This window comes from Ochlerotatus camptorhynchus, unplaced genomic scaffold (genome assembly GCF_037179485.1).
Source record: "Ochlerotatus camptorhynchus isolate MF236.1 unplaced genomic scaffold, CSIRO-AGI_Acam_v1.1 ptg000370l, whole genome shotgun sequence".
In the NCBI taxonomy this organism is placed as follows: Eukaryota; Metazoa; Arthropoda; class Insecta; order Diptera; family Culicidae; genus Ochlerotatus; species Ochlerotatus camptorhynchus.
Genome location: NW_027040858.1, coordinates 4,686,886 through 4,714,080, shown reverse-complemented (window position 1 = coordinate 4,714,080; position 27,195 = coordinate 4,686,886). Strand labels below are relative to the sequence as shown.

At 41.2% G+C, this 27,195-nt stretch overlaps 1 protein-coding gene across 1 annotated transcript in view; it reads left to right on the top strand.

Moving 5' to 3' along the window:
* The window catches only part of LOC135710125 (adenylate cyclase type 6), a 472,542-nt gene that overhangs the window by 126,658 nt on the left and 318,689 nt on the right, over window positions 1-27,195 (top strand). The window lies entirely within an intron of this gene.

Below are 27,195 nucleotides of genomic sequence, written 5' to 3'. Positions count from 1 at the left end.
GGACTAGTAGTAAGCTTGGAGCAAACTATACATTCGTATATGCTTGAAGAAATTTATGAAATGTTGCTATCGAAGACTGGCTACCCGAGCAAAGTCGGTTAACAAAATGAAAGCAAATCGATATTAAAGTGTGCAGTTCCTATCATAATGAAAACTCATTTTGATTTCAAATGTCGCGACAGAAGTTTGATATCATATTGTGCTTTCATTATGCAGTCAATACTTTTTAAATGAAAGCAACTTAACTTGAAGTTCTGCTGTAAACGTCTTGTTTAAAATTTAATTGAAGTTCATCTGTCGTTGAACTAATGATTGAAAGCAGGATTAGTTTTCCGTTTGCTTCAACAGTGTAAAATTTTGCTCTCATTTTTGCTGTGTTAACCGTTAAGTCAACCAAAGTGAGATCAACTGGAGTATTCAAAATAAGTTACATCATAACAGCAAATTTTGATTTCAATTTGATCTCCAGCTTTGCTCGGGTATGTATCACCGATAAACAGACATAACGCTCTGTATACTTTTCATTGCACAATACACTATTTTCATCTGTTGAACGACAAAGTAAACTATGTCAATTGGATTTGCTTAGCTTCGAATTCGGGAGCTCACGAGCTTCATCATCGATCCGATTACCGGATTCCGGACACCGGAGCCGCACCTGAACTCCAAGCTAAACAGTTCGAATTGGCATGGCTTACTTTGTCTGTCACTCCCATCCGCTTTCAACCATCGTTGGATGTTTCAGGATTTTTAAAATTTCATTTTAAAACTACAATATGAACAGTTGTGAAATTACCGGTAAACAACCCTAATAAAAAGCAAACACTCACGGTGCTGATGCCCATCAAAAGATTGGACCATCAAACCGGTCAAGACCTTTGCCAACTTTTCTTTTGCCGTAGACTTCAACAAACGTTGAAACAAAATCAAGCTCTTCTTTAATATCTTTTAATGAGAAAACTTTGTCCAAACATGGAAAAACCGTGAACCAAGACCGTAGCCGTGTAAAATTCGGCTTCCATTCATCTAGCAGGAAGCTTTTACGAACATTGAAACAGGCAATTCCTATTTGCATAGCCCAAGAGAGGGTGGCACAGAGTTTCGGAGCAGGGGTGGGAGGGGGTGAAGTTTTTCAAAATTGTTTAAACATTTCATCGCTTCGAAACCATGTTGACAAGAAAAAAGGTAAAAAACAAAAACAATGCTTCGTCCTAATATTCCGGATTCGCTCCCCGCGCTGGAGCTCAGTTTGTTATTTATGAGTTTTTCATCTACCACCTGGCGGTGTTCCTTCGCATCAGGGTGCCTGTCAATGAAGGACCCGTAAATCACATAAATGCCGAACAAAGAATCAAAGAAGCTCACGAGAAAAGACAACCAATAACTGCGATTATTTATGACAGCCACCGCTGCGGTCTATCTTTGTTGTTCGGCCGGCGACATGTTTACATTGCGCCTACTGCGTGAGCTGCCTTGCTGCGGCTTCGACAGAGTCGGTGTGCAATAAATATAGGAAAACAACGCATTGGACGGTAATTTTCGTGCAATTCAATTTCAGGAAGGGCACCGAATTAGAGGAACACGTGTATGCTATTTTGCTGCACTGGTGCCGATTTACATATCAACAAATCAAACGTAACCTATTTGAAAAGAAAATAATAACTGGTAAGTAACTTCTTCATCAATTTATAATAGTGAATGAACAAAGTTTGCATTTGTTGATATCTTCAAACAAGCAGGTTACTGATCTTCAACACCCTTTCTAAATCAGCCAATCCTATTAGCGACCTCTGCGAGTGCCTTTGTGAATATATCTGCTAACTGTCTATTAGCTCCAATTGGTTCCACACGATAAGTTCCAGCCATATCATGGTCCCGAAAAAGTGGTGCTTGATATTAAAGTGCTTAGCACGTTTACGTTCAGTATTACTTGCCATTGCAATACATCCATGGTAGTCTTCGTATATTGAGAATGGTTCTTCAGCTTGCAGTACACCTACGTCCTCCAAGATGCCCGTCAGCCAGATTCCTTCGGATGCCGCAGTGCTTAGTGCCACGTACTCAGCCTCGCTTGATGACATTGAAAAGGTATCCGCTTATTGATATTCGATCGCTGCTATCTGAAGCCCAATCTGCATCTGCATATCCGGTCAACACTGATGCGTCATGCTCGCGGCGAAACAACAATCTCAATGACTTGGTCCCCTTCATGTATCTAACAATCTTCTTTAGAGCTTATCAGTTGCTATCGCTGGGGCGTTGCTGGTATCTTCCCATATTTACAACAACATAACAGATGTGAGGTCTGACGCATAGCCTAAGGTAAATGATACTTCCAAGCAGCTCGCGATAGCGTTGATCAGGATTTTTCACAGGGTTGCACTTTGCCGTTCCAAATTTCGTCAGAAGTTTGTCAATGACTGCCTCCCTCGAAAGTGTAATAAATCCATTTTCTCGATCTGCATCTCGAATTTTAGTGATGATATAAAGGGGTATTCAACTCTGCACACCTTTATCTGTGCCGCGAGATTTAGTTGTGCCGAGAGCTGTGACAAGCGCTGTGCCGAACGTGCCTAAGTAGGCCGAAGAGTACCAATCAAGGTTTCAATATCTCATGAGTTTGGCAACCCTGGAGTTATAATGACTTTTGCGATTGTGTTTACATTTTCAATTCCCTTGATGGTTTATGGCAAACATTAAGCTTCATTCTCATTTAAACGTTAGCGGAACGGGCTGGAATCCATCCAACCTATACGGTATCACATAACATATGTGGAAGTTCATGCAAAAAGCTGACTCAAAGCTGACCCCTTTTTTGTTTTGCCCTAGTGGTATAACTGGCATAGTTGGACATCAATCTGTCAAAATAAAATTTTCGTGATATCGACACTGAGCATTCATAAAGACCAATGTCAAAAACATAAATAATTGCTTCTTTCATAAATGTCTCGCACGTCAAAGCCAATCCATGTAAGTTACTAATTTTATCGAATAGGAATATTTCTTTCCTTACACAAACATTGGTTTTCTTGAGAGAGTTTTCATTTTCGAGAAATTCACGCAAAAAGTAATTGTTAACGTTTGAAGCATTGGCCCTTACGAAACTAAGCATTGACGTTGACAGCGACTCTGCAACTGTTTAAGCATCTGACAATCTGTGCATGAAATCGGACTTTGTCTTATCTCTTCATTCCTCCAGCAAACTGCCATTTCTTCACGCAAAGATTGACAGAATCATATGGGATTTTCATAGGAGTGAAAGGGTAAGGACATGTTCACCAAGTTTCACGCACAGACTGATGTTTGCGTATGGGATTTTATATGATATTGGATATGCGCGAAGAGTTACAGAGTGACCGAAGAGGAGAATTGTCAAGTGGCGTTGACGGCGACTCTGTAGCTCTTTACTCCTATGGTAAAATCCATATGCAAACGTTAGACTGTGCGTGAAACATGGCGGACTTCGTACTATCCTTTCACGGTTATCACGCAAAGTCGACCCGACCAAAAGAAACGTGTGCAGAAACGAAGGTGTTACCTGATTGATAGTGGACGAAATTTCCTCCAGGTGCTTGTTCAAACAAAATCAAATCCAGAGCTCGAACGGACAAAAGCCATCCTCAAACCAGTTCATCTCATCGATTCAGAAGTACGTGAACTTGAAGACATCACCCAACCCTATCGTGTCGCTGGTAATGGTGTCACTTTCCACCACCCAATACACACGTTCAAGCTTACCAAGTTCTTCAACTTCTACCAAGTTTCGATCTTATGTAGTTGTGCTACCTTATGCGATGAAAACCATCAAATCAGTGTCAAAATTTCAAAGGATATTAATTGCTGTTAAATGAAAATATTACGCAATTCCATCCTCCCTATTCGCACCCGCCCGAGGATCGGAGGCGAATGCCACTTCGGATTGTTTCGTCTAATTACTACTCTCTGACGACTGTGCTGGGGAAGCAGCATATGAATGTAGGTAATTGGTGGATTTGTTAGTTAATTTGACGCTTTTGATCAATACTGGGCATTTACCACTTTTTCAATAGTTGCTTGTTGAAAATCAACATTTTAATCGATGCGTGGTCATATTTCTGATTGATTGGTGATAACATTATTGAAATTGGACCAGGGGCAGCTGAGCTATTAACGTTCAAAATCTTTCATAATTTGTTACATGTTCCATTTTCGGTTTTCATAAAGTGTACCCCCTTATAGAAATCACAGACGTAGTCCTACGTCAAAACTCACACATGAAAATTAATGCCAACAACAGGTAGATGAATGTTTCTTCTATCAGCTAGCAGCTAATTTAGAGGGGTGGGTTATTTGCGAGTTATCAACATCTGAAGCCGCTGTTTACAAAAATAATTACACCCATTTAAAATGTTAGTACTGAAGTATCTCCCAGATCAGTTATACGTCGGGAATGGTTTTGTGAACTAGAATAGCTTCGCATCTGCAGTTCTACTGTGGTTGATTGAGCATGACCTTACTGGCCTTACAAGAACTGATCGGTAGACCACCCATCGTATCGGGGCCTCTTGAGAGCAACTAGTTCAACAGAAGGATGATGACAGAGATGCATCTGCAAAATGATCCGATCGTTGATGATGGGTATGTGCTTGTTTTCAAACTCACGGAATGGAATGTAGATTCAGATCTGATAGAAAATTTTAGGCTAATACGTATCGACATCCCCTAGCAGTACAAGAACTTCTGTGGGTATCCCTATAAAGTTCTGTGGATTTCCCATCGAACTCCATACCAAATTGAAACCATTGACTAGCAAGAATATCTGAGGAAAAACGCATGGGGAAAACAAGACAATTTCCTTAAAGTAAATTAAGTAGTCAACCTTAGCAACGTGGGGTAAAACCGGTTACAAAGGTCCAATACAATATTTTAAATATGCACCATGTGATCGAGCATTCAAATAAATTTGTGCAACACTTGCGGTGAAACCCACTGGGCAGACGATACGGCCATGCTTAACGGCCGACTGCTGAATAAGGCGCGCATGGCCGCGGCAAAATGGTGACACGGAGTCACGGGTGATGAGCTGAAGGGTTCTGCGATGCTTAGAGAACGGCCATCGTTCACTTTATCTCAGGCGAGCTCGATATCAATATTCGGTGTTAGGGAAACCACTTTTCCCCATCACGGAAACGCCTCTTTTTCTGATGATAAAATTACGCATTTTCGTGCACAAAACACACGGAATTTTTGGTTTATTCAATAGATAATAAAAAAGCCAACATTGTATTGGAGGAATTTCTTGCTAAAATTTTCCAATCGCAAGATGGAAAAAACCTTACTTTAATTATACGTATTTCTAGTTACTTGATAAGGTCATGTGGTATTCGTTCATTGCGAGAATTTGTATATACCACTTCAATACTGTTACGCATTTGACCACAAACTTTTGGTTGCTCGGTACATTATCAAAGATTTTTGGGGGTGATGTGGCTGGCAGCAAGGCGAGCGAACGCTCAATGAAAATTAACTCTTAAACAACAATAGTTTATGGTGGTCCTGAAAAGAACCGTTTTGTCTTGATGGTTGAATAATGCTGAGGTACTATAGTAGCTATAGCCTATAGGGTGTTCAACACGGATGAGGCTGGCGAGCTTTATGTTGTTTAGAACGAGGGTGACACGCTTGGCATAGATGGCCCACAGTGACTCATGACGAGCTACTGAATCCGATCAGTAGCGGTGCGGCTTCATTCTTTCTTGAATTGAGGGATCTTGAGGGCAGCCTTGATAGCTAGCTGCTTGCGGGGAGCCTTTCGTTGTGTACTGGAGAAAAATGTACAACGCCACGCGCAGAAAGCCATGCTGCTGCTGCTACTACTGATGACGACCAGACACCACCACCGTTCGGTAATAAAAGATAGAATTTGATTTTAAAATCTGTGTTAGGAAGAGCACGTTTCACAGGAAACCGGTGATAACTATAATTATCGTAGCAAAAATTGCATATTCGTGCAATTTTCAACAGTAATCTTTTGAAAATTGATGATTAAAAAATAAAAAAAATAAATAAAATAAGTAAGTATTAGGGTGTTCAACACAGATGAGGCTGGCGAGCTGTATAATGCTTAGAACGAGGTTGACGCGCTTAGCATAGATGGCCCACAGTGACTCACGAAGAGCTGCAGAATCCGATCAGTAGCGGTGCGGCAACTTCCTCCTTCTTCGGTGAATGGACGATCATGTGGGCTGCAGCTCGCTGCTTGCGGGCAGCCTTTCATTGTATACTGGAGAACAAAGTTCAACATCACTCGCCACAAGCACTGCTGCTGCTGCTGATGATGATGACAACCGATCGGATACCACCACACACAATTCGATTTCCAAATCTGTGCTAGGAAAAGCGCTTTTTGCGGCCAATCGGTGATAATTTCGATCACCATTGCAACAGTTGGCTTATTTAATATTAAAATCTATCCGCTATTGACAGAGTTATAAGTGGTCAAAACATGACCACTTTTTGTAACACACTCGATTTCGGGTTTTTTGATATTGCAAACCCAATACGTTGCCAAAAGACGTAATCCTACGTAAAAAAAAAAAAAAAAAAAATAAAAAAAAATAAAAAAAAAACTTAACTCTGTTTACAACCAATTTGATTTTTATTTCGTATTGATGCTCTCTATAGTATTCTCTTACAGTTAAATGTATAAAATTCAAACAATTTTGAATACTTTTCCCCAGTTGCAAACTTTGCTACGGAATCCAATGTAAAGGCAAATATGCTTTGGTCAGGGCCCAAAAAGTATCGAATGGCCTGGCCTGGCGACAGTTTGGCGGATTCATCTCCTTGGGTACGAATTGGACCTTGTTGGCTTTATAGCTGGCTACCGTGTCCTTGGAGTAATGAACCGACGCCAAATCCGACCAAAACAGTACTGAGGCGTCGTATTTGCGGATCATGGGTAACATACGCTTGTTTAACCACTCACGCACGTAAGCATCGGTTGTCATTGTCTCCGTTGTCACAAATGGCTTGGTAAACTTTTGCGCTTTTCCGGATAAATTCTTCGCATTGTCACGGAAATGTAAAGAACCGCCGATACACGAAACTGTTGGATGAAATGTAAACAATGATTCAGCGTGATAATCAGCTGTTTAAACGTCATCTAAAACAAGCAGGGGTGCTCCAAATTCAAACTCCTGCACCGCTTAGTAAAATGTCTTCGGATTTAAATCCGACCCCGCCACTGCGAGCCCATATTGATTCATGTACGAACCATGGATTAATTGCACCTGCTACATCAACTCAATCAGCAGTCGTTGAGCTTTCTGTCAACTAATGCTGAACATATCGCCAGGCAGATCCCTTGACGTCAACCGCTATTAGACATAACATAAACACCATTACAAAAAATGACTTTTGGCCCAGTTTTGTCAGTGTGGATAGCCTATCATACCTCGCCGTAGGAAGTAGCAATTAGCTACTGAGCTTGTTCTCTCAGGTAATTGCATTAACAGTATATGCCCTGCCGTAGCAGGAAATGATCACTACGGTGCCGTACAAAGTTCTGCCACACTTTCAGCCAACCCTTGCTATGATGATACCAACCGCAGCAACGACAACCGTAACGCAACAATAACGCAGGATGATGCGGTACTACTCTACTACCAGAATGTCGGTGGCATAAATACATCTGTAGCAGAGTACAAACTGGCTTTTTCGGATTCGGAAACATGGTTAAACAGCAAAACGCTCTCTAGACAAATATTTGGTTTGGACTTTATTGTCTATCGTACTGACCGTTCTCGAGAAACGAGGCCCAAAAATTCTGGTAGTGGAGTTCTACTTGCTGTTCGATCAGTCTTTCAATCTCGCCAGCTCCATCCACCTAGTTATACTGGTGTCGAACAACTGTGGGTGTCCATCTTTCTACAATCGAAATTGGTTTTCGTCTGTGTGCTGTATCTACCCCCGGACCGCCTTGGAGATTCCGAGTTGATTGATCAACACTTAAACTCTCATCATATCATAGATCATATCCAAGATGAATGCAAATGACGACATCCTCGTAATTGGTAATTTCAATCTATCGTCTATCAAATGGTCCTGGAATGACGCCGGGTTCCTCTATCCTCAATCCAGTTGCTCAAACATTGCACCCTTGGCAGCAGCTCTTCTGGACAGCAACAGGACTGCTGATCTCTTGCAACTAAATAGTGTTTCCAATGAGAATGATAGATTGATTGCTGGATTGATGTTTTCTTAGCCGTGAGGGTTGCTTTTAGTTGCTCGATTTTTGAGGCGCCTGCGTCACTAGTTAAGCGTTGTAGGCATCGTCAACCTCTGCAGATATCAGTGAAATTGAGCCAGGCATTGGAAGGCTGACTTCGATGGAATGACTGCCTTTTTCGAGAGAATATACTAAATATTTCCTCGGCTATTTTTACGAATATTGTTGTTTATGCAATCGATCAGTTCGTACCGAAGAAAACTCCAGTCATACCAACTCACCCTCCATGGTCAAACCCTCGTTTGAAACGTCTTAAATCATCTAAACGGGCTGCCTTGAAAAAGTTTTGCAAACTGCGAACTGACGAGAAAGAAATACATACGCATTAACAAGCAGTACAAGCAGCTCAACAAGCAACTCTACCTAGAACACCAGCGTTAACTACAAAGTAAGCTCAAAACCACTCCTAAAAGCTTCTGGAATCACGTGAAAGATCAACAAAAGGAATCGGGTCTGCCCTCCACGATGTTCAACGGGGATCGAGAAATGTCTAATGTGGATGGTACCGCGGATCTCTTCAGGTAACATTTCTGCAGTGTTTTCGTCAACGAGGAGCACTCTGACGAACACGTTTCATATGCAGCAAGTGAGGTTCCCATACGTTCAGCCGTTGAATCTCATCCACCTTTATCGAGAGATGACGTCCTTCGATTAAAAAACTACAAGGAACAGTCCTATGGGGTTGCACGCAATGGTGACGTAGGACTACGTGGTATTATATAATAAATCTTATTTGTTAACTGTTGCAACAGGAGCTTGTGTTTTGTGTAGGAATATGAATTTGAGCGGGGTTCTCTCTGTTTGTACTCTTTAGTATGACGCGCTTGACATAGATGGCGACTCATGAAGAGCTACTGATTCCGATCAATAGCGGTGCGACTTCTTCCTCCTTCTATGGATGCTCATGTGGACTGCAGCTCACTGTTTGCAGACAGCCTTTCATTGTGTACTGAAGAACAGGTGAGTGGTGGACCACGCGGTGTTGGAATAAACACCGTTTGGTGAGACCAGATGGAATTCAACTTTGAAATCTTTGTTAGGGAAATCGCTTTTCGCAGGCAATATGTGTAATTTTAATTATCATAGCAACATTTGCACATTCGTGCAATTTTCAATAGTGACATTTTGAAAAATGATAAAGTCTTAAGATGCGTAGAAACATTTCTGATCGATTGGTGATAAAATTATTGAAATTGATCCAGGGGCAACTGAGTTATTAACGTTCAAAATCTTTCACAATTGTGTTACATGTTCCAGTTTCGGTTTTCACAAAGTGTACCCCCATATAGAAATCACGGACGTAGTCCTACGTCAAAATCACCTACCTGTTTTACGTACAGCCTTCATGGTCAGACGCTGAATCGGGAGACTACAGTCATAGACTTAGGAATCATGTTAGATTGTCAACTAACCTTCAAGGAGCATGTGTCATATGTCGCCAGTAAAGGATCTTCTCAGTTTGGCTTTTTTTTTCGCTTTGCCAAAGATTTCAGAGACACTTCGCTTTATTGTTCACTAATCCGTTCGACATTGGAATACTGTTCAGTAGTTTGCACGCCGTTTTACAACAATGCCACGAGTCGACTTGAGTCTATTCAGAGGAGATTTGTTCGCTATGCTCTTCGGTGGCCACCTTGGAGAGACCCTGTAAACCTCGCTAATTATGAAAATCGATGTAACTTGCTGAGCCTACAACTTTTCAGTGCTCGTCGTGACGTCACTAAGCCTGTCTTCATCGCCGATCTCTTGCGTTCGGACATTGACTGTAGTCCACTTTTGCAACAGCTTACCATTAATATAAGACGAGTCAATGTTCGAACCTTCTACTTTTTTAGATTTTCGATATCTTTTTCCAATATTTAAAAAAAAATCAAAACATGTTTTTTTCCCGGGTGGTAAGCTTCCCTTGTTTATTTTGCGGCTTGGAAATTTCTTCGGAACGATAAACTGCACAATCGACATTGATAGCCTTAATCAAACCGGTTCCCCATTCGCGAATCAATCATCAAACAAATCGAGAGTGAGAGCTATGCCATCTGTCAACACAATCGAGGCTCATTTCACGGATCGTGGCAAATCTCCCGCCGACCGAGCATCAATTCCAATAAAGTTGAAGTGATTTTCTTCTGCTTCTCTACTCCAATCTATCGTCCCATGGTGTGCTTATTGGACGAAGCGCGCAATACTGTGCCAATGGTCCTGTAAACGTTTCCACGAGAGGGCCGATAGTCGTAAATTTTGTCTCCTTCATCACAGCAACGGCAGACGGCGCAAAACACAAAAAAAAGTGAAAGTTAACTGACGCCCAAAAGTAGCAAAACAACTCATAAGTCATAAAATATCGAGAAATGGGAAAATCCTCACAAGGTTGACAAGAACAGAACGAATAGGAGAGACACCCGAGGGTCCCATAAAGGCATAGCAAGCGGTTTTATTTACTATTTCTGGAAGGGTACACGGCAAAAAAACATCATGTTCATGTAAAGTGATTTGCTGTTGAATTTGCACTACTTGCCAAACATTGCAATTGTCCTGATGAATGTGGGCGTCTTAGTGGAATACCTGTATAATGAGAGAGAGAAGGATTAATATTTTCCATTTAATTCCACTACTTTATTTGCTTATCCTTGACAGATACGCGTATTTCGTCTACAATGTGCAGACTTTTTCAGTGTCTTGTACTAATACTCGACAGTCGAGAAGCAAAACGAGACATTGATAAAATGGATAAGTTTGACAATGTTTTGTAATAGAACTTATCTGAATAATACACTACTATTCAATACAGCAATAATTTCGTAATACTCACGCCCTGGAATGCAAATTATTTCGGGTGGAAATGGAGAATTATCGCTTTTTTTGTTCTGAATTCATTTGTTGTTGACTTGGCATCTTCGCGAGTTATGTTTGGCAAGTGCGTTTATGACATTTGATTCCAAAAGCAGTGGTGCGAGTTCATATGATAATCATTTTTATTTAAATATGTTATGTAGTACAAACGACAAATGACTATGTTTCAAAACGAAAATCACTTGAAAATATATGCTAAATCACTTCGATTTGTAGTGCCGCATGACAGACTGAGTCAAGTGCAAGAACATTTGGATTAGATGTGACAACTTTTTACCGTGTACGGAAGAGATCGACGGATCCGAAGGCAAGCTCCGAATTTGCCGAAAGACGGCGACGACGACGCCCGTAAAGACAAAGTGACATTCGATAGACATTGAGACGACACTAATGATGCGCATGTCGTTTGCTGGAGGCATATAACCGGTGGCACCGTTACTGTTACTGACTGCAGTAAACTGGAGAATGTGATGAGACAGATTCAGACCAAAAAAAACTACAGCAAATAGTGACGTTAATTTGCTACATTCCAACCGCCATCATCCATCACGTACCGACCGCACGTTCTATTTTGTGCTTTCACAGAAATTGACTTTCGTGGAAGTAGCTCCAGAGATCAAATATTTCATTAGTGACTAGCCAGTAGGTATGTACCCCACGTTTGCTCGAGCAAGCAAACGGTCAGAGTTTATCGGATAGAAAATATTACTAAAGCACGATGAGTAATTTTTGTTGCAGATTATTTTCCCTTCTTTAAGGCGCTACTCTAAGGAAGCCTTAGCGTGACCCAACAAACATTGAATGTTTAATAAGAGCTTATTCAGAAAAAACAAGCTTCTTCGGCTAAAAAATGGCTTATTCAGCTGTTAATCAACTCAAATTGTTTGTTGGTGAAACTTTAAAGGCACAAATGTCAGCTTCCACAAAACATACAAATTTGAAATTGCTACTCCTTGTTTGCTGTGCTGCTACAAACAGAGAGTAGTAATTTCAAATTTGTATGTTTTGTGGAAGCTGACATTTGTGTCAAAGGCTAAGGTTTCAGGCTAAGGCTTCCTTAGAGTATCACCTTAAAACATGAACTGTTCTTTCATAGGGTAGAGCGCTACTTCGTCGTAATTGCCCATTTCCGATCTTTCGAGCCATGATTTCACCATACACAAATCAATAATACGTTTGTTTCGATGCGTTAGGTCATAAGCTACAACACAAAGCCTATACGGGTGCGTTGTATGAATATATAAACTCATTGTTCTCAAAACAAAAGAAGCGCTCCTAGCAAATCCATTTTTTTTTCTGTGTTCAATCGTAGAACGAAGCAAAGCCTAGAAAACCCAATGGCGATTCAAAGCGTTGTATGCATGCAAATAAACGTAAGAATTCCATAATGTTACCAAAAAATAATAGATCGAAGCAGACTGGAACCTGAAAACGGACGTTGTGGCTAGGGGGCCCGTGTGTTGACCACTCGTCTTTAAGCGCTTGGGAATATGAAATGGTCAAAGGCGTAGCTTCATCATGTTACCCGAAAATCATTCATAAGTCACGCTTATGAAATTCATATACCGTTCCGATTCAAATTTCGGACGATTCAAATTTCGGACACTTTCATTTTTAATTAAATATTACATCCAGTTAGAAACAAAGTAATAATGTTAGATGATCGTGGAGGGCACTAGTCAAAAAAATTTAAAATTTACAAGACATGTGGATCATATTCGACCGAGATAATCAACTTTTAAAAGTGTCCGAAATTCGAGTTTAAGTGTCCGAAATTTGAATCGGCACGGTATATTGTTCATAAGTCGAGCCTAATGAAATTCTTAGGTCTATTTGCCTCAGTGTAGGACGGAATTGAAACTCGTAGAACGAATTTGCAATCAATAAGCAATGTTAGATTTCTTACAATATCTCAATAATTGGTGACTTTTTATCAAATCCAAATGGTACGTATAGAAAGGTAAATAAATTTAGAAGTCATCTATAGTAGACTTACTCCATTTTTGAGTTTATATCCGTTCGAAAAAGAGAGGTTAAGTGTGGGTTATGCATAGTATGACGGAAAATAAAAATTATAATCAAAACCCTATTTGTATTTGGTTACCAAACTATCTGGACGGCCTTTGGTCCCTTTCGACCTCTTGTTTTTTCGATCTTTTGTCCTTCCGACCGTTTGTCCCTTTCGACATTTTGTCTGTCGACCTTTTGTCATAGATTCATGAAATACTTGCGGATGATTTCAATGATCAAGCCCACACCAAATTAAAAACCAAACGTTTGAAAAAGTCTGCGTACAAATGTGCTATGAAAAATATAAGTGCTTCAGCATAAAATTGGATGCGCCCTCCAGGTACAATGATGAGTAACCTACAGTCATTGGCAAAAAATGTGCCTACTGAAATAAATTTCCTAATTTTCCATCAAATTACTGCGGTTTGATCTTAAAAATCAGTATGGCAATAAAAGGGGTCCACTTGAAATATTGTTCATCTAAGAACAACTAAAAGCATCGGTAAGGCGATTAGTAATTGATGTGTCCTCCTTTCGCTTTCAGGACCTTTTGCAAGCGGTTTGGCATACTTTCCACGGGGGTTTTGAGGTGCTGCGGATCAAGATTTTCCCAGGCTTACTCAAGAGCTACAAATTAGTTTTGCTTATTGGTGGCTCCTGTTTTATAGACACGGGCATCAAGAATGACCTACAAATTTTCGATGCAAATCCGGGCTCTGTGGAGGCCATTCCATGGGTTTAATGCGACATGAATGGATGAACGGCTTGATTTTTGACGTAGGACTACGTCTGCGATTTTTATATAGGGGTACACTTTGTGAAAAGCGACAATGGAACATGTAACAATATTATGAAAGATTTTGAACGTTAATAACTCAGCTGCCCCTGGACTATTTTCAGTAATTTTATCACCAATCGATCAGAATTATTTCTACGCACGTGTTAAGATAAGAATTTATCATTTTCACGAATGTGAAACTGTTTCTATCATAATTCAAATTATCTACGATTGCCTGCGAAAAGCGATTTCCCTAATACAGATTTTAAAGTTGAATTCCATCCGGTCTCACCAAACGGTGTTTATTCAATCACCGCGTTGTGAGTGGCAGTGTTCTTCAGTACCCAACGAAAGGCTGCCTGCAAGCAGCGAGCTCCAGCCCACATAGAAGGAGGCAGAAGCAGCACCGCTATTGATCGGAATCAGTAGCTCTTCGTGAGTAGCTGTGGGCCAACTATGTCAAGCGCGTCATACTAAAGAGTATAATCAGAGAGAACCCCGCTCAAATTCCTATTCCTACACAAAACACAAGCTCCTGCTGCAGTTAACAAATAATATTTATTATATAAGACCACGAAGTCCTACGTCACCATTGCATACAACTGTTGGTACAACCCCTTAGGGCTGTGTAGTATAGTTTTTGCTGTATGTTTCGGATCGTTGTCTTGCTGGAACAAAACATGGTTTTCTAGTAGTATATTGGCTTATCCGCATGCTCCCGAGCAGATTTCAGTCTTGTGACTTTATTCACTTTTCTGATGAATGGCAACTTCCGGGCAAACTTACTCTTCAATACATGTTCTGCGATCCTCCGGCGAATAGCTCGAAGGTTTCCTGCATTACCACCTTTGGGTTTTTCTTAACTTTCCGCATGATTTTGGTGTCCATTCTTGCATCCGTTTTGTGCTTCCTGCATCTGCCGGGGCGATCCACTACTGATCCAAACATTTCGTATTTCAAGCAGATTTTTCCAACGACTAATACCGTACTTCTCGACGACGACCCGCTGTGATTCGCCATTTTCCACGACTGAATTATGTTGAAGCGAAGCTGTTAGCAATCGAAGCAAGCCTTGACATTTATACTTATTTGAAAACGTCTTAAATAAAATTAGTTCTTCTCTAACCACTACCAAAGACTGACGTCTTTAGCTACTCTCTACAGGCTATGGGCCCAGCGTGAAAGAAGATAGAAAAATGAGTACAAGTTCGAATTCCAACGGAGTTTCTCAAGGCGGTTCCTCAAGTATTCCTCCCATCGAGAGATTGACTGGACGGGAGAACTGGTCCTCATAGAAGTTCGCAGCAAAAACTTTTCTTCAGCTGGAAGGACTCTGGGATGCAGTGAAGCCGAAGCAGAAACCAGAAGGAACATTCGAACCGGTGGATGTGCAGAAGGATCTGCGAGCGCGGTTGAAACTGATCCTGCTTCTCGATCCACTAATCTATGTGCACATTGAGGACGCGGAATGGGCCGAAGTTGCATGGACCAAGTTGGAAACGGCATTCGAGGGTAAAGGACTTTCTCGGCAGATCGGTTTGCTCCACAAGCTCATCAAGTCGGATATGGATTCGTGTGGATCAATAGAAGAATACGTGAACCAGGTAATTTCGACAGCGCACCAGCTGAACGGCATCGGATTCAAGCTTCCGAATCTTTGGATTGGCATGATTTGGTTGGCTGGCCTCCTGGACGATTACTGACCCATGATTATGGCCTTGGAAAACTCTGGAGTGGCCATAGCCGGCGATTTAGTCAAGACCAAACTTCTTCAAGAGCAACCGTTGCTAGGCAGCCAGAAAAACAACCAGGCCTTCGCAACCGACAAACGGCTATGAAAAAACCTCGAAGCAAATGAAGCAGCCTACTTCATCCAAGGGCCCGAAATGCAGAAAATGTGCTCGATACGGACACATCGCCAGGGACTGCAAGGATTCAAGGAAAGGTGAAACATTTTGCACGGTTCTATCTACGTTTGGCAAGAAGGATGCGAACGACTGGATTTTCGATTCTGCGGCGTATGCACATATGGCGAGCAATCGAGAGCTCCTCACAAATCTGCATCAAGCAGACGGTAAGGTTGTTGCAGCTAACGGTGGCATGATGGATATAGTTGCCTTGCGGAACGGCAAATCTTCGATCGGTGTGCAGGGATGCTCAAGACAACGTTGCAGTGAGTGACGTGCAGCTTATTCCTGGGTTGACAACGAATCTTCTCTCGGTCAGCAGAATCGTGCAGAAGGGGTATGCCGTAACTTTCAACAACGATGGCTGTAGCACAACGCAAACGACGAGCTGGTGGCAACCGGGAGCCACTCCAACAATCAATTCAAGCTGGACCAGGCGGTGAATAACACACAGGTTTTGTCGTGTAATGCTGTACACTGAATGTTTGCCTGTCGCGTTTGCCCTATGGGAAAGAAGTCGAAATTGCCGTTTCCAAAAAGCGGATCCCGTGCGTCGGAGGTGTTCTGGTTCATTCGGATATCAGTTGACCGATGGAGATGAATTCGATTGGCGGTAATCGGTTCTACATTACTTTCATCGATGACAAAACTAGACGCATGTTTGTGTACTTCCTGAAACCCAATTCAGAAGCCGAGGTTTTAGCAGTTATCAATAACTTCCACGTGATGGCCGAACGTCAAAGCGGCAAGAAGCTGAAAACAATACGGACCGACAATGGTAAGGAGTATCTGAACAATGGTTTCCAAGGTTATTTGCAGAAAGAGGGCATCCGACACGAGACGACCAACGATTACACTCCCGAGCCAAACGAATTGGCAGAGCGGGCCAATCGGACCATCGTGGGTAGATCACCTTTTCGTGGTACGTTACGGGATGTAAGATCTACCACCGATTCCTAGTCCTGACTACTTCAAACTAGAGGAACAGGATTTTTCAGTAATCCAAGGAACACATCTTAGTCCTTGTTACTTTTTATGCCTTTTTGATAGTGACAAGACTCGGCTTTGTCTACCGAGGATGATCTTGAAACAAGGAAAAAAATGAGTTAGTTGTCTTTATCTATGTGATTCCTAATATTCTATTCGTTGTTCCCTAGTTTGAAGTGGTTAAGACTACGGTTCTGATGCATGGTCATTATCGGTGTCATACCTTAATTTTGTTGCTAAGGAATCCAAGTTTGACTGACAAAGGGGCGCGCCTTTGGAGGGTGTTTCAACACTCCGAAGGGTATAAATAACGGGACCTTTCAATTAGAGTCAGATCCCTGCGATAAATGCAAGAGTGGCAACTGTAAAAAAATCGAATACTTCATCATTTCTCAATAGTGATGAAGTAATACGACATGCACTAAACTAAACTTATAAGGACACGGGATATACTACAATAGATCAATTTACTGGTCGCAGTAGTGTTAGGTCCCGAACAGAGGAAAAATCGTGGAGAAAGCGCGGTGTCTCCTCGAAAGGCTGTGTCAACAGCTGTTTATCTGATCAACCGATTACCTACCCGTGGTCAGGGTGTGACCCCCGAAAAAGCGTGGAGTGGGAGAAAGCCAAACCTTTCAAATGTTCGTGTTTTTGGAACGAAAGCCATGGTCCAGGTTGCAAAGCAAGTGGGACCCCAAATCCCACGAATGCGTGCTGACGGGATTCGATGAAGAAACCAAGGGATATCGTCTATACGACCCGAAGAAGAAGGTAACTATCAAGAGCCTTGAAGTCGTTTTCCTGGACGAAGGAGTCCCATCTGAAGCTTTAGGTCCCGATGCTCGGCGTAGCAAGGCAACGTTTGCCAGACTGGAAGTCGAGGAACCGTTCGAGACCGTATTCGAACCGATCATTTAAATTGAACCAACCGAGCCTTGCGAATCGGATACAGAAGACGAGAACCATGAAGCAGATGATTCAAGCGGGGATAACGATACCAACACATCCCTTGAGCTTGAGCTTGATTGACCACGGTTGCTACTCTGTTACTGCCAGATCAGCTGTAATTACACAGAGAACCAATAGACGATGTTTGGGACTAGCAATCATCCTCAATGTGTAAAAACTGGTGATCTTAAATTAGGCAATACCAGCGCCGGCCGCGCCCGAACACAGGTCAAGAAAGAAATGGGAAGGATTGTGTTGACATGACACTCGCTTTGATGGAAGCCGAGAACACCTCTGCACTTCCACGAGGAATCACTGGGATGTTGGATAAGAGGGTTGGGTTTCCAGCAGGGTTCGTTTTGGTAAACGATAAGCTGAATTGATGTCCTAACGATCATATAACGCGAAGGAGCTTGGGACTAAACCCACGATCTTTTGCTCAGTAAGCAAAAACGTTTGCCACTAGGCAGATGAGCACCTTTTTAATCACCGAGTTGCTGTTATTACCATGTAGTCATATTAACAAATAAAACGATTGACGAATCTTGAATGTTGATGGGCCTGAGATTAGACTCATGATGTTCTGCTCAGTAAGCAAAAACGGTTGCTCTAAGGCCACCGAGCCCCTCATATCACATAATACCGTTGCTCAAATTTGTGTATCCATTCAAACCCGGAACCAACGACAACAACGAGTTTCGCAAAATACACGATACACAAGCGATTTTACCATAAATCTCTTTGATGTGTAAGGACCTGGGACCGCGTTTTTCTGCTCAGTAAGCAGGCCACTGTAACCGACGCTCTTTCAAATCCGAAAACTAAAAACTACGAAAAAGTACTTAGGCCTTCATTAAGTTCCACTTTCACGCGACGTTCAATGACAGGGTCCTATCCAGGATTACATCTGAAAAATCCAAATCTGGCCAACGCTCACCCTAAACCTAAACCTGTTCTAATCCACCTGAAATGACTAACGAATGGAAGACTTTGACTACCCAGCCATGCAATAGTCTCATTCCGTGTCTTATGGCAACTTGATGATTCTATTGCGCTCATCTTTTGGCACCACTGGTGGACAATAACACCAGGACCCTCACCAAGCTACCGAAGGGAAGGAAGGCAACCAAGTGCAAATGGGTGTACAAAACGAAACGTGATGCTGCAGGGGGAGTTCAACGGCACATGGCGCGGCTGGTCATCCAAGGCTACTCACAGCGAAAGGGGGTAGACTACGATGACACGTATGCTCCCGTTGTTCGCTATAGTTCGCTGCGATACCTTTTTGCGCTGGCTGTCAAGCAGGGGGGCCAGATTATTTTTTCATTATCGGTAGCATTTCACAACTTTTATCGGTAGTTATCGGTAGGCCGTCTGAAGAAGGCTTTCCCCATACTTAAAACCTTTGTGAGCGGGGGGGGGAGGGGGGTACAGTTCTTCTGCTTTAAACGTGTCGAAATCAATATTTCTAATTCTAATGCACACATAGGCATTGAACATTTTTCAAGATTACTAAAAATCTGCTATTCTCGGTAGCAAAAGTGAAAAATCGTTAGTTTTGAACCTTTGGTCTGTGAATCGGTAGGCATCCCGAAAATCGGTAGGTCTGGCCACCCTGCTGTCAAGCACAACCTCACGATCAACCAGATGGATGCAGTGACGGCTTTCCTGCAGGGTGACCTCGACGAGGAAATATACATGGAACAGCCCTCAGGCTTTGTTGACGGCAGAAGGAAGACCGAGGTGTGCAAGCTGAACAAGGCATTGCACGGCTTGAAGCAGTCCACAGACTGGATGCGGCTCTGCGGCAATTTGGCCTGGTATCAACGCAATACGATCCTTGCGTCTACGTCTGCATTAAAAATGGCAAAATTCTTATTGTTGCTATTTATGAAGACGATTTAATGATATTCAGCAACTTTTTCCGGATGGGACCTGCGAAACACTATCTTGGGATCCGGATCGGCAGAGCAACTGACAGGATAACGTTGGATCAAGAAACGATCCTACATCGAAACGATTTTGAAGCGATTCAACATGGATCGGTGCAAACCAGTGAAGGTACCGATGAACACTACCGAGAAACTTTCCAAGGATGCGAGCCCGAAGCATGACAAGGAATCCGCTGCTATGAAGGATGTTCCGTATCAGGAAGCTGTCGGGTGTCTTATGTATTTGGCGCAAAGCACTCGGCTGGACATGCTGTTCGCCGTGAATACCCTCAGCCGGTTCAACAATAATCCAGGTATCAAGCACTGGAATGCGGTGAAGCATGTTCTGCGTTACTTACGTAGAACCTCAAACTTGAAGTTGGTCTACAACAAGCATGCCGACTCAAGCATAGTCGGCTACTGCGACGCGGATTGGGGATCCTATCCGGACGAACGTAAGTCAACCAGCGGTAACGTTTTCATTGCTCAAGGCGGCGCTATTTCGTAGCCATGCAAGAAGCAACCTACGGTGGCGCTATCGACGTGTGAGGCGGAATATATGTCCGTTTCGGCTGCGGTACAGGAAGCGTCCTGGTGGCGAGGACTTTCTGCGCTATTCAACGAAGAAGGAGAAATGGAGATCCGCTGCGACAACCGAAGCTGTATTGCAATCGCACGAAGCATATCGACATACGCCATCACTACATCAGGGACGCTTTGAATCGCGGTTTGGTGAAACTGGTTTACGTTGGCACGGAGGAGCAGATCGCTGATTGATTAACCACAGACAAACAGACATAACACTTAGAAGAAAATTCTTTAAAAAACATCGTCAAGCGTATTTTGCATGAGCACTAGCACCATCTATAATCCACATTCCCAAGCATTGTTTTGCAACCGGAGCATCCCTCGTTCATGCAATTTTTCACCAGTTGCTTTTCCCTCGTTCTGTCAACGCATCAGCTGTGTTGAATAAAAACAAAACAGATGGAAGTCAGTGATGTCGGTTCTACGAAATTTTCCGTAGATCTATAGAATTGATTGAATTCTGCAGAAATACGGATCCGTAGGAAATATTCACAGAAGCTAAGACTTTTTTTTAGGGATTTGTTTTGTTTGTTTATTGTGCTTTTTCTTTTGCTGGAAACAAGTTTTTAAACGTGGTAATGCATCACTTATTAGTGCCTTAGAAAGGGGATGAGGATGTGTAAATGTAATATGTATCAATCAATGATATTCATGGTGAAGTATAGAACATCAATAACTGATAAAAGTTGATAGAATATTACAGTCATCAACATGATTTGTTCTCGAATTCTATGTACATCGTACAACGTAATGTTAGGAATGGAATGACTAATGTGCAGCAGTTTTGAAGTAATATTCAGCTTTTTTTTTGTATTCGTCAGATGTGGAATGTGTCTCCAGTGGGATGCCTTGACCACTTATCATTTTCAAGAGCTGACATCTCCCAACTAGACGTGAAAAAGAACTGGCATCACTGATAAGTTCGAAATTTGGTGGCTTGCTCAATGCTTAAGTGGCGCCACCATGACAAATGCAAGCACATTCCCAACTAAAACATTATTTGCGATGAATGTGATTGTGAGTGTTATGTCTGTTTGTCTGTGGATTAACCAAACCATTGCAGAGGACGAAGTTTGAAGAGAGCCGTACGATGATGGGAATCTCTGCGGCTTGAGGAGGAGTGTTGAAGCGAAGCTGTTAGCAATTGAAGCAAGCCTTGACATTTATACTTAATTGTAAACGTCTTAAATAAAATTAGTTCTTCTATAACAACTATCAAAGATAGACGTCTTTAGCTACTCTCTACAAATTACTAGTTTACGGATACACAAAGGACTTCAAAGCAATGTAATTTTGTATTGAGATGTCAAAACATCATCAATCGAGGGGTCTCCTGATGCGTATTACTGAAATTTATAATGATTTTTAAACTGGGCACTGTTTTATGTCACATAATTTTATGGCAACTTCAACAACAATTATTTCTATAAAATCAAACTGTAATAATTCTGTATAAGTAATATGTGTACACACTTAGTTTTTTTCTACCGAGCTCGGCTGTGCAAATCTCGACAAAAATATGTTTCACTGAGATATCAGCAAAAGTGACATTTGATTGCTGAGTCTTGGATAATGCTTAGCTGAATCTCAGCAAACAAATGAAATGTTTGCTGAGATCTTAGTAAACCTTTTGTTTGCCGAGATTTGCACAGCCAAGCTCGGTAGAAAAAACTTAGTGTGTTGTTCATAAATATGACAGAATCAGTATTTTAAAAATATAACAACAGTTCCTCTTGTACAATTCTAGACCAAAAATAGAAATAGGCAGAACAATCAAACGTAAACAATGGCTTTAAACACACAATTCTCGAGAATCAAAACACTCCCACGCAAACTAACAATGCCATTCGATAAAGGAAGTTTGCTCTATCAGATGATGGTTTTAGATTGCTTGGATGTGCTTTGATTCTCGAGGAATTTGCGTTTAAAGCCATGTTTACGTTTCGTTGTTCCGCCTATTTCAATTGTTGGTCTAGAATTGAAGTATTTACGAAGTGTTTGTTGACACAACGAGAGATGGGTTCATTTCAAGGTTCATTTTTATGCCGATGACTGTACACTCAAAAATAAATTAAATGTAAAAAGTGTCAAAAGTATGCAAATTCGCGCTTTACCTTATTGAGTCCGAGCCATGATTGCTTCGGCAGTAGTCATGCATGATGAACTTGTGATAAAAAAAATTTCATTCTTTTAGAATAGTAATATATAATCAAAAATGATTAAAATCCAATAAAAAATGATTGAATTAGAATAAAAAAAATGATTATAATTTATTCAAACAAGATAACCTTCAATTGAGTCAACTTTCAATTGAATCAACCATGATTAAACTGGGTTTAATATATCAGATGATTATTTCTTAGCAAGAGATAGTTAGTTTTTATCATTCGATATGATTAAATTTAAAACAAAATGAGAATAGTTTAAATTTTTGGGAAAAACCATTCAAGTTTGAGTCGATCTCATCGGCCGTGTAGGTTTGTACGCATGACGGCCTGCTGAGATTTTTGCCAATTTTCGTCGGAATTCAGCGAACCTTTTTCTCGCTCTGTTTTCTTTTCGTCCGTTTCTCGCCGACCCAAGATTAATTACGACAACAGTTACATCAAGGTCGGAACCTAGCGGCTGCCGTCGTCAATGCCATGCCACGTGTATCGTGGGACTGTGGCACAGTGGGACGAAATAAAAAAAAAAATAGTGAGACACGGCTATTTGCGACGAAACTATTGAGTGTAGCATTTTGATGTCTTTTAGAATGTTTCTTTTTTCTTTTAGTTCTTTAATTGAGTGAACATTTTTGATTAAGGGGGGCATACACTAAGATTTAAAAAATCACTTTTTTTATGTCTTGTTCAAATTGATGAACATCTACGGAAACATTGTAGATGAAGTCGTTTTAAGAAACATTGTACAAGATGTTCATTTTTATCTCTCAAGTGGTCGAAGTTATAGGGTGAAAAAGGAGTACTAACGCTAGTACCCCCTTAAAACTTTTTTTACCATAAATTTTTAGTTTGAATTTTTCAACTTTTTCAATGTTCCACAAAGTTGTAAGTGCTCTAAAAATGCACATTTTTGCTCAGTGAAGCATATTGCTATCTCTTCATGTAAAGGTTTTACATATGTATTTATAAATTTTCAACACTTCCTTTAAAGGGGTGTTGCTAACCTGCTAACATTCAAGAAACACCCCCTTACAGATAGCATTTAAAATATAAAAAGGGACTTAAATCCTTAAAACAAAGAGATAGCGATTTGTTTTTTGCAGCAAAAATGTTCAGTTTTAGAGCAATTACAACTTTGTAGATCATTGAAAAAAAATTAAAATAAAAGCTTAAAAGTTATGGTAAAAACGGGTTTTAAGGGGGTACTACCGTTTGTACTCTATTTTCACTCTATAACTTTGTCCACTTGAGAAATGGAAAATAGATATCTTCGACAAAGTTCATTAAAATAACTTCATCTACAATACATCCATAGATGATTATCAATTTCAACAAGACATAAAAAAGTTATTTTTTTACCTTAGTGTATACCCCCCTTAAGCAAAAAATTTCACCACCGTAATAACATTCTTAAAAATTGAAGAATCATTCTAGAAAACATCAAAATGCTACACTCAATAGATTCGTCGCAAATGGTTATGTCCCACTTTTTTTTTTATTTCGTCCCACTGTGATGTGGGGACTAGGGAAAAAAAAAGAAAATTTGGTCCGACTTTTGCTTTCGCTACTTTTTCTCTTCGCACTTGGTCACACCGAACCACCGAACCACACCGACAAAGGCAACTTCCCCGTTAATGGGAAAACTTTTAAGCTTCCTAATTAGTGTGCATAGTACCAGAGCAAAAGAGGAAGTTTTCTGCAGTTGCACACACACACACACATACACACATGCTAGGGGCTGGTTCAGGGTGGTGCACACGATAATCTTCCGATCCCCTGGGCGCTTGTATGAAACATACGTCACTCTGGAGGGAGGTTTTCTCACCTCCGGTTGTAAGATTTAATCTCGCCACGATGTCGCCTCTAGCCAAGAAGACATGTGTTTCCCAGAAGACGTGTGTTGCTAAACCTTTGCTTGCGACTTGCGACAGGTTACGTAATCAAGATAGCAATTCATGCCCTGCGTTCGAGAGCGTGATGATAAGTTGTCGGTAGCCAAATCACCGGTCATGTAAGATGGCAAAAACTTTCATCGCTAATCAGCTAATCTTTGTATCCCTACAAGCAACGATGTTCTGATTGTGGGACAACGATGCGACTAGTTCAGTATTGTATTACTAATAACAGCATGTAATAACCACATCCAATCTCAATTAGAGCTGCCATTCATCAAGCTATCTGAATTAAACAATGCATCGTGCCGGTTGATCAGTCATTAGATAAAGCATTCTTGGTCCAATAACTGGTTCGTCTATGTCCCAAATAATTACAGCCTATAGGAGTCTCCCACCAATGGATCGACATGCATGCCTTGAACATTTGTATTTGGTACAGTGTCAACCATTAGAAGCAGCATCACTCAAAACGCATACTAGAACAATCATTAATAAATTAATAGAAGGTAAATACATCGAAATAGGCGACAGATTACTTCGACATGTTCGTATACACATACTTTTGATCAAGACTGTACCGCTGCCTGCGAGCTTGGTTCAATTCGTTTAGCGAGCGCTTCGCACTAATCACCGTTATTAATCAGTTACGCGCTCATTGTTCGAGCTCACGCCGAATGGTTGCGTTCAGTGTCTGCCAATTTAGTGGATGAATGATAGTTCGCAATTTGCGTGCACCAAAAATTATTCCATTATTCGCACCTGAGAATAACAAAACTGTTTTCTCCATTTCCAGAGATAATTTCATGCTCCCATCTCGTAGGACAGGGTGAGCCAGAGTCAATACATGGGTTGCTGGGAATTTTTGACGTCTGTGATTTCTATATGGAGGTGCACTTTGTGAAAACCGAAAATGGAACATGCAACAAAATTATGAAAGATTTTGAACGTTAATAACTCAGCTGCCCCTGAATCAATTTCAATAATGTTATCACCAATCGATCAGAAATATTCCTACGTCAGACTTTATCATTTTTCAAAATGTCACTATTGAAAATTGCACGAATGTGCAACTGTTGATATGATAATTAAAATTATCACCGATTGCCTTCGGAAAGTGATTTCCCTAACACAGTTTTCCAAGTCGAATTCCATCCGGTCTCAACAAACGGTGTTTATTCAATCACCGCGTGGTGAGTGGTGGTGTTTTCTAGTACACAACGAAAGGCTGCCAGCAAGCAGCGAGCTGCAGCCGCACCGCTATTGCTCGGAATCAGTAGCTCTTCGTGAGTCGCTGTGGGCCATCTATGTCAAGTGCGTCACCCTCATTCCAAGCAACACACAGCTCACCAGCCTCATATGTGTTTAACACCCTAATAGCGCAGCATTACTTAACCATCACGACAAAACGGTTCGTTTCAGGACCACCATAAATTTGTAAAAGAGTATTTTTTGGACCATTGTCAAGGTCATCAATCGGATGTCAATTCGCATATCAAGATAGAGCTGGAATTAGGGCGTGGCAGCTTTTGTAAAAAATTACTTCTTTCGATGATGTCTTGAAAATCAAGGCTCGCCCACGCAAATCAACATCACCATTAGGTAGGGTAAGATTTCCCCTACCGGACGGTAATATTGGTCTGCGTGGGCGTGTCTTGAATCTCTAAAAATCACCGAGAGAAGTCATTGTTTAAAAAAGCAGTGACGCCTGATTCCAGCTTTATTTAGATACCTTTAAATCTAATATACCATGTTCTTGAAGGCAACATTGGGGGTGCAATTTCAAAAACCAAAGTCGGTCGCGGCATGAAAGTGGTCTGATTTTGATCCAGAGATTATGGATTCTAATTCTCAATACGCCAATCGATAGGAATTATTTCTACGAATCTGTTAAAATTAAGAGTTTATCATTTATCAAAATGTCTATAATGGAAATTGCATGAATGTTAATTAAAATTATCACCGATTGCCTGCGAAAAGCGATTTCCCTAACAAAGATTTTAAAGTTGAATCCCATCCGGCCTCACCAAACGGTGTTTATTCAATCACCGCGTGGTGAGTGGTGGTGTTCTCCAGTACACAACGAAAGGCTGCCTGCAAGCAGTGAGCTGCAGCCCACATGAGCATTGAGCATCCATAGAAGGAGGAAGAAGCCGCACCGCTATTGATCGGAATTAGTAGCTCTTCGTGAGTCGCTGTGGGCCATCTATGTCAAGCGTGTCATACTAAAGAGTACAAACGGAGAGAATCCCGCTCAAATTCCTAATCCTACACAAAACACAAGCTCCTGCTGCAGTTAACAAATAAGATTTATTACATAAGACCACGTAGTTCTACGTCAGCATTGCTTTTATCAAGTTCCTAGAATTTCAGAGAACTTTACAGGTGTAAAGTGAACTTAAAAAATATTGAAAACTTGAGGGGTATTGTGCAATTCTTTAAGAAGATCTACGCACCTCTGAAAATCTAGATCTAGAGATCTTTGGGGGGATCCAGATCTTAAGGGCAGAACTTTAGTTCAGACTATTGAAGCAGTTTAAATATCTATAATAATAAATTTAGAAACATTCAGGATCGTTTCGAGATGAGCTGAAAAAAATCGAGAACCCTTGAGATGTTCCGAGAATTTCAGCGAAGTCCAGAGCGCTTTAGAGAATTTATGAAAACTTCATAAATATTTCAGGAACTACACAGAAGTCCACATGAATTCAGGGAAATTTAAAGGTGTTTACGGGAATTCCATTTATTTCCGAGTACAACCGAGATCTTCAATAGAACTGAGAGCTTTAGAGAAGCTTCGAGAACATCAACCATATCAGAGAATCAAAAGGAAGTTCAAATAATTTCAAGGAAATTGTAGAAACCTTAAA